Source organism: Bombina bombina, chromosome 8 (genome assembly GCF_027579735.1).
Source record: "Bombina bombina isolate aBomBom1 chromosome 8, aBomBom1.pri, whole genome shotgun sequence".
Taxonomy (NCBI): Eukaryota; Metazoa; Chordata; class Amphibia; order Anura; family Bombinatoridae; genus Bombina; species Bombina bombina.
The window spans coordinates 174,281,474-174,295,921 of record NC_069506.1 but is presented as its reverse complement, the minus strand read 5'-3'; the positions used below and the strand labels follow the sequence as shown (position 1 = coordinate 174,295,921).

At 35.7% G+C, this 14,448-nt stretch overlaps 1 protein-coding gene across 2 annotated transcripts in view; it reads right to left on the bottom strand.

The window, feature by feature from the left end:
* The window catches only part of EPS8L1 (EPS8 like 1), a 190,044-nt gene that overhangs the window by 80,833 nt on the left and 94,763 nt on the right, over positions 1-14,448 (bottom strand). Inside the window, exon 1 of one of the 2 annotated variants that reach the window (XM_053690710.1) lies at positions 6,041-6,128. The exons of the other annotated variant lie outside the window; for it this stretch is intronic. The gene's annotated coding sequence lies outside the window, so the exon portion shown is untranslated. Of the gene's footprint in view, positions 1-6,040; positions 6,129-14,448 lie in introns of those variants that run through there. 2 annotated transcript variants of the gene reach the window in all.

The window sequence follows — 14,448 nt, the reverse complement described above, 5'->3', positions numbered from 1 at the left end:
CTGTTGATGGCATCACCATTTCCCCATCACCCCAAGGCCGCTGCCTCGGAGTTACACTTGACTTAAATCTATCCTTTACCCCATATCCAATCGCTTTCTACATCCTGCCGCAACCATCAACGCAACATTTCCAAGATTTGACCTTTTCTGTGCGCTAACACCACAAAGCAAATAATCCACTCCCTTGTTATTTCCCGACTTGACTACTGCAATAACCTACTTATTGGCCTTCCTCTTTCCCACCTCTCCCCTCTTCAATCCATCCTAAATGCCTCTGCCAGGCTGATCCACCTTTCCCGTCGCTCTGTATCTGCTGCACCTCTCTGCCAGTCCCTTCATTGGCTCCCCATACACAACAGAATTAAATTCAAAATTCTCACCCTTGCATACAAAGCGCTCACCAACTCCGCTCCCTTCTACCTATCCTCAACAGTCAACAAGTATACTCCAGCCCGCCCACTAAGATCCAACAATGACCTGCTCCTTTCTTCTGCGACTATCACCTCCTCTCATGCTAGACTGCAGGACTTCTGTCATGCAGCACCTACCCTTTGGAATACTCTCCCTCGTGCTGTCAGGCTTTGCCCAAATCTTTCTTCCTTTAAATGCTCTCTGAAGACTTTTCTGTTCAGAGAAGCCTACCACCCAACTCAATAATATTCCTTTTACCTAACAACATTTCCCTCCTCTAACTCTGCATTAACATCTTTCTCAATCTTGCAGTCCTCACCTCCTGTTTCTCAACCTCCTACCCTCCTAGATTGTAAGTTCCCACGGGAATAGGGCCCTCGATTCCTCCTGTATGTGTTTGTAAATTCTGTCCTGTCTCTTAGTCTTAGAAGTTTTATACTATTGTTTTATTTAAATGATCTGTATGATTGCGCTTCATAAATAAAGTATAATAATAATAATAATAATAATATATGTCTACATGTTTGTACATATGTGTTTTACAGTTGTTTGTTGATCACCTTCTCAAGAGCTGACTACAACAGTGCAACTCTTGGCAGGGCCCTCTACCCATTTGATCCCTATAATTGTTTTGTTGTACTCCTTTGTTAATAGCGCTGCGGAATCTGTTGGCGCTCTACAAATAACCGATAATATCATGTGTTTTACAGTTGCACATACATATTTACATATCTAAAACACATAAATACACATACATACATACATACATATAATTATTATAATATATATATATATATATATATATATATATATATATATATATATATATATATATATATATATATATATATATATATATATAGATAGATATATATAAAAAAAATTTTAACCCTTACACTTTACTTCAGGCCTCAAGTTGCGCTAAATATTGTAGTGCAATTTTGGCTTGCACTCAAAGCGCAACCTATTTCTTTCAACTTGTAATATCAGTGCTATTTAATGCGGCCACAAAATATCCTTCGAAAGTATAGGTTGTGCTAGAGCGATGCCACGCTAATCCTTTTCTGTTAAATGTGATTTATCCTAGACCTGTAATATCAGGTTCTACACTAATGTTAGTTTGGTCAAGCAATACCGCTTATCGCTTCCCACGCTATCATTAGCGTGCCACTTGTAACCTGGCCCAATGTGAGGAATTAAAATGTTTAAGATTGTATGTCTGTGCTTAAAGAGACATTAAACCCAAATATTTTCTTTCATGATTCAGGTAGAGGATACAATTTTAAACAACATTCTAATTTACTTCTATTATGTAATTTGCCTCATTCTTTAGATATCCTTTGTTGAAGAAATATCAATGCACATGGGTGAGTCAATCACACGAGGCATCTATGTGCAGCCACCAATTAGCAGCTACTGGACCTATCTAGATATGCTTTTCAGCAAACGATATCAAGATAATTAAAGGGCCATGATACCCAAATGTTGAAACACTTGAAAGTGATGCAGCATAGCTGTAAAAAGCTGACTAGAAAATATCACCTGAACATCTCTATATAAAAAAAAAAAAAAAAAAAAAAAAAAAGATATATTACCTCAAAAGTTCTTCAGTAGCCACATCCCATTGTAAAGGACTTCTAAGCAGCAAATCAGTATGTCCGTCCTGGGACAGCTAAGGGATTGAGCCTTGTGCGCGCTCATGTTATTTCCCTATTCAGTTTAAGGAATTACTATGAAATCTCATGAGAGTTAATTCAAATCTCATGAGATCACAGTAAAAGAGTTCATGACCTCAGCACTGCTGATGCTGATTGGCTGCAGTTCATTTCTTTATTTTTTTATTTTTTTTTACCTGCAGCTGGGCAGCAGCTGAATTATAACTTTTTACACAGAACTTACTCTGCCGAGCTGAGGAAGTTGTGAGGTAAAATATCTTCCTTTTTTTTACATAGAGATGCTCAGGTGATATTTTCCTGTCAGATTTTTGCAGTTATACTGCATCAGTTTCAAGTGATTTGGCATATGAGTATTATGTCACTTTAAGCAAATTAGATAATAGAAGTAAATTAGAATTTGTTTAAAATTGCATGCTCTTTCTAAATCATGAAAGAAAAAATTTGGGTTTCATGACCCTTTAAAGTATGGGTATCACTGAAAGCTTTAAAGCTCCTTCAGCATCATCTATACTGAAAATTTCAATACTGCAGTATTGGCTATAGAAAAGCTATGTAAACAAAAGACAGCAGCAGAAAACAAACTTCCACTGGGGCTGGAGAGAGAGCCCAACCCATTTAAAGGCTGTTCCTACAGAAAACTTTGTATACAATTAACTCTTATTGTCCATTTAAGTTACACAATCCAACTATTGATCAGTTTTAACCAACAAAACTAGGGTCCTGCTAACATCAGTAAACAGAATATGATCAGTCAAAAGAACAATGCATTACTAGGGTTATTACAAACTAGAGCAAACAAATAAAAGAATCGAAACCAACTATAGGTAAAAGGAAATGAAAAATGGTTCCACTATTTTACACTAAATAATTAAAGTGATTGCAGGCTAGCACAATCCAGCTAAGCAAACACAGAAATTAATTCCCACACCTAGTACTTTAAACAAAATTCAATTTACTCAAATATCCAACAATGCTACAATACTTATACCAGTATCAGAATTAAACTGCCAAGCTGGCAAAGACATTCCTGGAATTCATCTACATTTAATGTGTGCTGGATTCAATGTTACTGTAAGCATATATACATGTAGTAATATGGGATAGGGTTAATGGGATTATGGTTAATAGGGTTAATGGGATTCTCAATGGCCACATAATATCTTAGAGGGATAGCAAACACCAAAAATGTTATTGTTTAAAAAGATAGATAATTGCTTTATTTACCATTCCCCAGTTCTTCATAACCAACACAGTTATAGAAATATACTTTTTACCTTGTGATTACCTTGTATCTAAGCCTCTGCAGACTGCCTCCTTATCTCAGATCTTTTGACAGACATGCATTTCAGGCAATTATTGATGACTATTAAATAACTACACATGCATGAGCACAATGTTATCTATATTTAACAAATGAACTAACGCCCTCTAGCTGTGCAAATCTAGCTGTCAAATGCATTCAAATTAGAGGCGGCCTTCAAATGCTTAGAAATTAGCTTATGAGCCCACATAGTATTAGCCTTCAACTAAGAATAACAAGAGAACAAAGTAAATTTGATGCTAAAAGTAAATTATAAAGTTGTTTAAAATGACATGCCCTATCTAAATCATGAAAGTTTAATTTGGAATTAACTATCCCTTTAAGTCCCTTTATTTTCAGATGGCTTGTAAATTAATCCATATAAATCATAAGAATATGGTGTCTTCAAAGCACTACTATTTGCAAGCCAAGAAACTCATGGAAATGCAATAAAATCCTTGCATACAATGTATGATGCATTTATTGGAAAAAAAATATATATGACGTTATATTTTGTGGTAAGAATGATAAAATAATCATGCTGTAACTTAAGGGACATAAAACCCCAATTTTTTCTTTCATTATTCAGATCGAGCATGTGATTTTAAACAACTTTCCAATTTACTTCTGTTATCTAATTGGTTTTGTTCTCAAAGAATACCTAGGTAGGTTCAGGAGCTACTGATTGGTGGCTGCAAAAAAAATGCCTCATATTATATGCTGAACCAATGCATTCAGCTAACTGCCAGAATTCCATTGCTGCTTCTTCAACAAAGGATACCAGGAGAAAGATAATATAAGTAAATTGGAAAGTCGTTTAAAATTGTATGTTCTTTTTGGATCATGAAAGAAAAATGTTGGGTTTAATGTCCCTTTAAAGTGATGGTAAATTCTAGCGTTTCAAAAACACTTGGATTTACTATCACTAAAAATAAAGACGGCCTTCATTCATCAGATAAAAAAACCTGATCAATAGTTACCTTTATTTTGCAGTGGCTTCAGCGCTAACCTAAGCATCTCCAGCTGCCCACGACACAGCTCCGTTTTTTTTTTCTGTGGTAACATTTCCATCTCTTAGCCAATAACCATGCTTGCCCTTTGGCATCATGTCGTAGCTAGCACATCTATTGGCTAAGAGATGGAAGCGTCGCCTCATTAAAAAACTGAGCTGTACAGTGGGCAGCCGGAGGCTTTAAGTTTAACGCTGAAGCTGTGGCGAAATAAAGGTTTTTTTAACTGATGAATAAAGGTCACCGTTGTTTTTAGTGAAATAGAAATTACACTATGGCGAGTAGTTAAAGATAGTGAGTGAATGTTAAATCAACATCTATACACTGCCAAATGGACAGCAAATGTATATATCCTATATAATAAAAGGCCAAGTATGTTTGTTCGAAGCTGTCATGCGCAGTAGAGACTGTGCAAGGTAAAACATACCTGGCCTTGAGCAGCAGAGATAGTGGTCCTAAGCGCCCGTGATATGGGCGTGGCCAGGCGGAGTGGGCTTGGCCAAGAGAGAGAGGAGAGAGCAAGGGGTGGGACCTCTGTACTGTACTGTGTACACAGGCTTTAGGACTAGTTTTTTATAATTGCATTAAAATGACTTAATTTTGTTATGATTTCAAAAATTATTAAACAAGCTCTTTCATATTGGCTAAACATATGTAAAGAGGGGGTTGGGTGATGGGTGGGATCAGTGGCGAGTAAGATTTTGGCCTGGCTAGTAGCTTAGGGCTTGAAATGTTAAGCCCTGATATGAATTTGTTTATATACACAGTATATTATTATTATGCTTTATTTATGAAGCGCCAACATATTCCACAGCGCTGTCCATGAATAAAATTCATATAAATAAAACAATACAATACTTGTAAGAGACAGGACAAAATTTACAAAACACATACAGGAAGGATTGAGGGCCCTATTCCCGTGGGAACTTACAATTTAGAAGTATATATATATATATATATATATTTATTTATTTTTTAACTATAATGTCCTTTTAAATCAGAAACCAAAAGGCTAATTAATGAAATAAGGACAGAGACAGCCACCAGTCTGCAAAACATTTTTAATCTTCACACTGGTAACTGCTAAAAGTCACTGCAAACTCTCCGACAACGCCTCTCAGAGAAGGGTTAAGGTGTGCTGCATATACACAGGCTAGCTGCTGTTACTGACATGTTTGAGTTTCTATTTTCTGTATCGGCAACACCCAGAACAAAACACTTTCAGAAGAACTGGATGAGATAACGAGATTAGGAAAAAAAACAAAGTTCTAGAAACTTTTAAAGATGGGAATAATATAAAATCAAGGCAAGCAGATAAGCAAGTACCACATTAATTTAATTAACAATTATTTCTAAATTGTAGTGTTTGCCAATAGCTATGTGACTCTAAAGAGAAGTCTATCTCAGTATAGAAGACTATGAATTAGTAATTATAGGCCAGATCTATACAAATATATATTTTACAGAATGAACATAAATTGTATTTTTCTAGCATAAAAAAAGTTATTCAAATTAATTTGTTCCTTACTTTAAAAAAAATAATGTTAACATTTTGAGCAGGTTAGCAATTGTGTGTAAATCATTCTCCCACTAAAGAGGTAAACAATAAAGGTTTAACTTCTGCTTCAATCGTGATTATTTACCTTAACCAGGAAACAGTTGAGAAAAGACGTAATGTTATATCCTATTTGGACAATTCGGCTCCTTCGGCTGCTTCACTGTGAATTTGGAGCAGTTTCAAGCATATGTATATAAAGGCGCTGACTCTCCCCTGGCAAAACCTGTTTGTCCTGTGACAAATGTAAAGGCTCTGGAATTGGCACCCTTTTTAAAATGTGATTCAAGTCATTTATGGGCTATACATTTATATATAAAATCACTAATATGCCCATCATTTGAACAGATGGAACACAGCAATAAATAGTTATTAAATATAATCTGGAAGGATCTGGAATTTCAGAGTAGAAAGTGCAATGTTGCTATATTTATTTCATTCATTTATTCTCTGTTTACTTAGAAGGCATCAAAGTCTTTTTAAACTGAAGTTTGTGCTGAAAAGGTGTGTCCCTATTCACCAATCACACTGTGGGAGTTGTCAATCTGTTCCCAGGAATGATTTGTGCACAAACATGTGTTTCCTCTTACTTTGAAATTCAATTTAAATTGCAAATGCTTGACCATTTTCATACAAATAAATTACACAAGTGATGTTCAACTGTTGCCTTTTCATATGCATTATATATTTTTTGTCCCTTTTAATACTTTTGCTTTAATGTCCAGTTTTGGCGACTGCTCTCGGAATTTATTATGAGCATTAAAGGGGCAGTATACTATAACATTATTTTTTCCCTTAATGTGTTTCCAATTACTTTTTTTACCAGCTGCAGAGTATAAAATGTATGAGATTTGCTTTTTAAGGTTTATTTGTGTATATGAATGAGATGATTTTGTGTTTTGAAGCCACAACCTAATAAAATGGATTAAGCCTATAGGTATAATCAGATCTCATTACTTTATCACATTGTGTACATATACATGCTTCTTTATCTTATATCTGTCCATAAACCAATCACCAATACTTGGAGAGAGCAATGGAAAAATAACATTTTATTACCTTATCTCTTCTATACTCCACTGGGAGTGTAATTTCTTCTACTGGCTGTGTTAATACAGCTTGGCCTCAAGGCCAAAAACTTTAAGGATGGGTGGGGATACCACAGGCTAAATAAACTATTTCAAATGCCAGTATAAGGGTAATGGAAATACTTGTAAACAATTTAATACACTCCAGTAGGTAAAGTGGATAATTGGAAACAAATTAAAAGGGATTTTTTTTTGTAAACTGTCCCTTTAATGTTGCAGTTATATTATATGCTATGAATAGGGTTGCTAGGTGCCCAGTGTTAAACAGGACACGTAGGTATTTCAGCCAGCTGTCCTGTAAAATGTTTACAACAGTTTGAAGACTGAAAGGGACACAAACGCCAAAATTAATCTTTAGTGGCTTAGGTAGAGCATGCAATTTCCAATTTACGAGTATTATCAAATTCAATTCATTCTTTTGGAATAATTTGTTGGAAAGCAGAACTAAGTATGCTCAATGTAGTACAGGGAGCTAGCTGCTGATTGGTGACCGCACATATATGCCTCTTGTCATTGGCTCACCCAAACTAGTATTCAGCTAGCTCCCAATAGTACATTAGAGCATTTTATTTTTGCACTTTTTTGTCTCTTTAGATGTCTATTTTTAAGTCCTCTGAGTGACAATTACATATTTATAGGCCTCTTTTGCCCCAATTCTTTACAAATATTGCCTCCTCCTTAAAGGGACATAAACCCCAAATGTTTTCTTTTATGTTTCTGATAGAACATACAATTTTAAACAACTTTCCAATTTACTTCTGTTATCAAAATGTCTTCGTTTTCTTGTTATCCTTTGTTGAAAAGCTGGGATGTAAGCTCATGAGTGTGCACGTGTCTGCAGCACTATAAGGCAGCAGTTTTGCAACAATGTAATACATTAGCAGGTGCACTAGATGGCAGCACTATTTCCTGTCATGTAGTGCTTCAGGCATGTGCACGCTACCTACCTAGGCATCCCTTCAAAAGGAATAACAGGAGAACAAAGCAAATTTGATAATAGAAGTAAATTGGAAACTTTTTTTTAAATTGTATTCTGTATCTGAATATTGAAAGAATTTGTTGGGGTTTAATGTCCCTTTAACGTGGCACTGTGCATGCACAGCACTGTTTCTGGAGGGGACCGTGTTTGTAAAGGATTTAGGTCTCAACACCATGTGTGTGTGTGTGTAAAGGCTTTAAAGGGACATTAAAATTGGATACCCTCTCTGAATGATGACAGAAAGCTTTTGGGTTTAAACAACTTTCCAATTTAGTTCTAATATCTAATTTGCTTTGTTCTCATGGTATCTATTGTTGAAAAGCATACCTAGGTAGGCTTAGGAGCAGCAAAGCAATACTGGGAGCTAGCTGCTGATTGATGGCTGCACAAATATTCATCTTCACATTTACTCTCCAAATGTGTTTAGCTAGCTCCCAGTATGACGTTTATGCCCCTTCAACAAAGAATACTAAGAAAACTAAGCATATTCAATAAAATTAGTAAATAAGAAAGTTATTTAAAACCATGTGCTCTATCTTAATCATGAAAGACAAATTCTGGATTTCATGTCCATTTATGTCATTTTGGATAATATTTGAGTTTCCTTGGCTCCATAATTTCTGGCAGGTGCACGGTATGATAGAAATAGTGTCCCTTATAACAAAATAGTAGAAATAACTATAAAAGCCTAATTTAACAATGAAATGAATAATAAAGCTTGCTACATAATTCAGGGCTTCCTTCCCTTGTCTGTGTCCGCGACTCACTGTTATTATTATAAGTGCGGGCGATCACTTTGCTAACTACCTCATTTAACACAGTGTGCATCGATTCAGTGTGCCATATGGATTCATAAGATATCAGGAACGTGAAGGGTGACTGATACATGAAAAAGCCAATGAAAAAGCAGCAATGCTTCTACTACTATAGAATAAGATACTGAAGATCTGAGGCTTATTCCTGATTGACTATTTCAATAAATATCCTTTTCTAGTGTATTTTGCTCCTGTGAGTGTATGTAGCACCTTTCTGATTTTTAAAGGACCAGTCAACACATTAGATTTGCATAATCAACAAATGCAAGATAACAAGACAATGCAATAGCACTTAGTCTGAACTTCAAATGAGTAGTAGATTTTTTAATAACAAATTTCAAAGTTATGTATATTTCCACTCCCCTTGTACCATGTGATAGCAATCAGCCAATCACAAATGCATATATGTATAGTCTGTGAATTCTTGCACATGCTCAGTAGGATCTGGTGACTCAAAACTTGTAAATAAAGACTGTGCACATTTTTTTTTAAAGTAAATTGGAAAGTTGTTTATAATTACATACTGTATCTGAATCATGAAAATGTAATTTAACCTGAGTGTCCCTTTAAATGTATCTGCCTGTTACTGTGTCACTATGTGCTCACTCGTGAATATATATCCCTGCTTGTGTCTTTCCCTTACTCTGTGTGTGTGTGTGTATGTATGTATATATATATGTGTGTGTGTGTATATCACTTACTGTGTATGAGTACTCATGACTGTATGTAGGTGTGTGATAGAAAGATCTGTGCTTCTGGGAAAAAAAATGAATAGACACTGCTGTATGTAATTTGCTGTCAGGAAAAAAGATTATCATTGTTCTATATTACTATTAGCCAAGAAAGGTACATTATTGGCAACCAATTAAGAAGTGGGGGGTTAATCACTGTTCTGGGAGATTAAAAGGGAATGGGAGGGGTAAATACACTGCTGTGTGGGCATTTATAGTTGCCATGGGGCTAAAGCCACAGCTCTGTGTGTGTTACTGGCAGTAAAGGCAGGTTAACATCACCCCACAATTGTGAGGGTTGAAGTTAGGGACCATTAAATGTACCCATGGCATATAACAAAGTCAAAATTTCCATTTACTCTGACTCTATGTTCAAATCAAATTATCCTCTAATCACAGTGCTATGGGGAACATTTCTTTGATTTTAACCACAACTGTAATTTGTAGTAAAGATGTGGATGAAGGTCATAATCTACCATTATATGTAATGATGCACAGTAGGATAAATAGTGGGGAGCAGCATAGAGGTTAGGAGCCTACTGTCAGGACAGATGACACAGGTTCATGGTCAGCATACAAGCTGCAGTTGAGGGCACACTGCTCAGGTTCACAGCTTAGAATACAGACAATCAAACAGCAAAAGGCAAACGGCAAAACACTATAAATACTCCTGTCTACCAATAGGCCTTTGGGAGCTCATCAACCAGTGATCAGCTGATACTCAAGTCATGCACACGTTTTAGTATCTTGCCTTGAGCACTATATGGCAGCAGTTACATTGCTACTATCTGGCCTATTCAGAATCAAGCAAAGCTGCCGTTTCATGCAAAAACTCGCCTCAAAATCAGATAGCGGTATTCAAAATCAAGTGAAGCATGAGAATTTAAAGTGAAAACATGATTCACACCACCTATTGCCAACTACATGAAACATTGCACGAAAAGTATGAGGTTGCATTTTTCATGCCTTTGTCTAATGCATTGTTCCAAATGCAATTCAAAATCAAGCGATTTTTCACGCTTTGGTTACATTTGCCCCAAAACTCGCCATCTGCATGGAAGTATATTTAAGTTTTCAAGCAGAACCGAAGACTTGAGGCAAGACGTGCAATTCTGCTAATTATCCCTACTACTGAATTTGAGAACACAGCCACAAGTTGAGTTATGGTATGACTTAAAGATTGCTGTACACCAGCGGGAACTAGGGTTGCCACCTCGGCCATGTATTCCTGGACATTTATGAGTTACACATGCTGCAGGGTGTGCAGAGGGGACCATGAATTGCACCCCTGGTCAACACACAATTAGTGATCCTGGACAGCTTTATTCATGTTCCTCCCTGCACACCCTGCAGCATGTGTAACTCATAAGTGTCCAGGAAATCATGGCTGAGGTGGCAACCCTAGCGGGAACCCATGCAACTTGAAGGAGCTGGAGCAGTTTAGACTTGAAGAATGGGAAAAATCCCAGAGGCTAGATGTGCCAAGCTTATAGAGATGTACCCCAAGATACTTGCAGCTGTAAAAGGTGGATCTACAAAGTATTGACTTTGGGGGGGGGGTTGAATAGTTATGCACGCTCAAGTTTTCTGTTTGTTTTTTTTTGTCTTATTTCATGTTTGTTTCACAATAAAAAATATTTTGCATCTTCAAAGTGGTAGGTATGTTGTGTAAATCAAATGATATAAACACCCACAAAATCTATTCTAATTCCAGGTTGTAAGCAAGAAAATAAGGAAAATGCCAAGGGGGTAAGGGTAAATACTTTTGCAAGGCACTGTATGATAATAGAAGTAAATTTGAAAGTTGTTTGAAATCACATGTTCTATCTGAATCATGAAAGTTGAATTTTGAATTTCATGTTCATTTAAAAAACATATGTGTGCCACCTAGACCTGTTCCTTTAAGGCATTAGGTGCTCATGTGAGTACAAACAGTACTGTACATTACTTTTTATTTAAAGATAGAAATTGATGGTACATTCGAAATCCCTGGCTCAGAATCAATGTTTGCCCTTTTATTCAACTGGTTTTTACTGACACACCCAACTCTAAACATACAGCCATCATCCATTGCTGGAGTTGTTAAGACTGAGTTCATTGCCAGGTACTATTGTCTGAAATTATGTTTTTGGGATATTTGTTTTTGAAACACAGTCTTAAAAGAACACATTTAAAAAGGGGCATTTTAAAATGGGGGTTCTGTTTATCAGCCAATGAGATTTCAGCTCTCAAAGCATAGTTGCACACAGACATTCATTTTGTTTAGCTTCAAAATAAACAGTTTTCAGATATAATTTAAATTAGAGATTCTCATCTGCTGAAGAAATCTTTATTAAAATTATCTTCATTATTATAATAAATATTTATACATATTCATTAAAAAAAGCTCCAGTATTTGCTACTGACACCACTTGTAATGTTTCATAACTTATTAAAGGGACACTGAACCCAAATTTTTTCTTTCGTGATTCAGATAGAGCATGCAATTTTAAGCAACTTTCTAATTTACTCCTATATCAATTTTTCTTCGTTCTCTTGCAATTTTTATTTGAAAAAGGCATCTAAGCTATTTCTTGGTTCGGCCCCTGGACAGCACTTGTTTATTGGTCGGGTTAAATTAATCCACCAATCAGCAAGAACAACCCAGGTTGTTCACTAAAAGTGGGCCGGCATCTAAACTTACATTCTTGCTTTTCAAATAAAGATACCAAGAGAATGAAGAAAATTTGATAATAAGAGTAAATTAGAAAGTTGCTTAAAATTACATGCTCTATCTGAATCATGAAATAAAAAATTTGGGTTCAGTGTCCCTTTAAGTAAAAGTAGCAATTTATAAGATGTATGTTTGCAATATTTGGCAAATGATTGGAGTTTTGCACTAAACACAAGTAACTGAGTTCTACACATGTGATCCTCTGCAGAAATGTCTTGTTAAATGTCCCAGTTACTGACAGATACGCTACGTGTATTCTGAGCATGTTTACACTCATATACCACATGACTCTGCAATAATATTAAAGGAATACGAGCTTCTTTGTCAAGTAGTTTTTATTCTGATTGTCTATTATGCCTACTCTTTGTTTTCCTGAATCATTCTTCACCTGCAATTGTTATTAACCATCTAAAAATCAGATCTATGGAAATTACAAGGCAATCAATTAAAGATACAGTAAACACCTTGAGATTTTATATACAATGTTTAGTTATGCATAAAGAAACTGCTTGCAATATATTTTATTATTTATTTTGCCCCCTTTTCATGTAATTTGACTCTGGAAAAAAAATTCTAATTCTCAAAACTTGAAATGCACTTTACTGGCTTCTTTAGGCTAACTATGCTACATATATGTCCCTAATTGGCTTTATCACATATCAACTCAAAAACGATTTATTTTTTACTAAAGGGACACTCAAGACAAAATTATGTCTGTCACATGATACAGGGGGCTGGAAAATGGGAGAAAACATTAATATGTCAGAAAAAAATCTACTGCTTATTTGAAATTGAGAGTAGGTTTTATTGTCTTTTGTCTATCACTGTATTCAGTGTTAACTTTATGACAATGGCTAGACTTGTTTTCTGTTTACTAAAGCCCTGATTGGCTCCTCTAAATAAGGCAAATTGTGGGCAGAGTTTGGCTATTGAAAAATAATTGCAGTATAAAGGATGTTAACGTGTTTACTCTCCCTGGCCTGTAAGCTAAATAAAATAACTATTTCCTGCATTAGAGAGGATACTATATAAGCAAATAAAGTAATAGTATAGCAATCCATAATAACGTATATATATGAGGTTAGGGAGTATATACTACACACAGCCCTGTACCATGTATATTCGCCTGCTAACTGGTTGCTTTGCAGGCACATACAGTACATTGTGTTCATGCATTGACACTAAAGCAGGGCAGGGGTGTTAATCTCTGGCCATAGATTTCCCAAAAATCTCTTTTAAATGCTTTGTCGAAACGTATGAGAGCATACCTAGGTAAGCTCAGGAGTCCACACACTCACACACTCTGCCTAAGATGTGCATTATTCTAAGCCTACATAGGTATGCTCTCATGGAAAGGCACCGAGCTTTAACTAAACATTCCAAAAAGTAAATTTGATAATAGATGTGTTTTATTTTTTTAAATTGCACATGGCTTTTACACTGGTCAAGCTTTCGGGACTTTTTTGCTTGAAATTAAACTTTCATTACCTAGATAGAGCATGCAATTTTGAACAACTTTCCAATTTACTTCTATGATCAAATTTGCTATGTTCTCATAGTATTCTTTGTTGAAGAGTAAAGCTAGGTAGGCTCATAAGAGTTCAGGAGTGTGTGTCTTTAGCAGCAGTGTTTGCAACAATGCATAACATTCCTATGAACAATTTTGAAATACTGCTGCCATAGAGTGCTAAAGATGTGCATGCTCCTCAGCTCTTATGAGTCTACCTAGGTTTACTCTTCAACAAAGGACAGCAAAACAATGAAGCAAATTTGATAATAGAAGTAAATTGAAAAGTTGTTTAAAATGCCATGTCTGAAAAATGAAAGTTTAATTTTGACTTTACTATCCCCTTATTAAAGGGACATTAATGTCAAACTTAAAGGGACAGTCTACTCCAGAATTGTTATTGTTTAAAAAGAAAGATAATCCCTTTATTACCCATTCCCCAATTTTGCATAACCAACACGGTTATACTTTTTACCTCTGTGATTACATCTTATCTAAGCCTCATCAGACTGCCCCATTATTTTAGCTCTTTGACAGACTTGCATTTTAGCCAATCAGTGCCCTCTCATAAGCAACTCCAAGGGTGTGAGCATAATGTTATGCATTGAGATAAGGGGTGGCCTTCAAGGGCTTAGAAATTAACATATGAGCCTAACTAGGTTT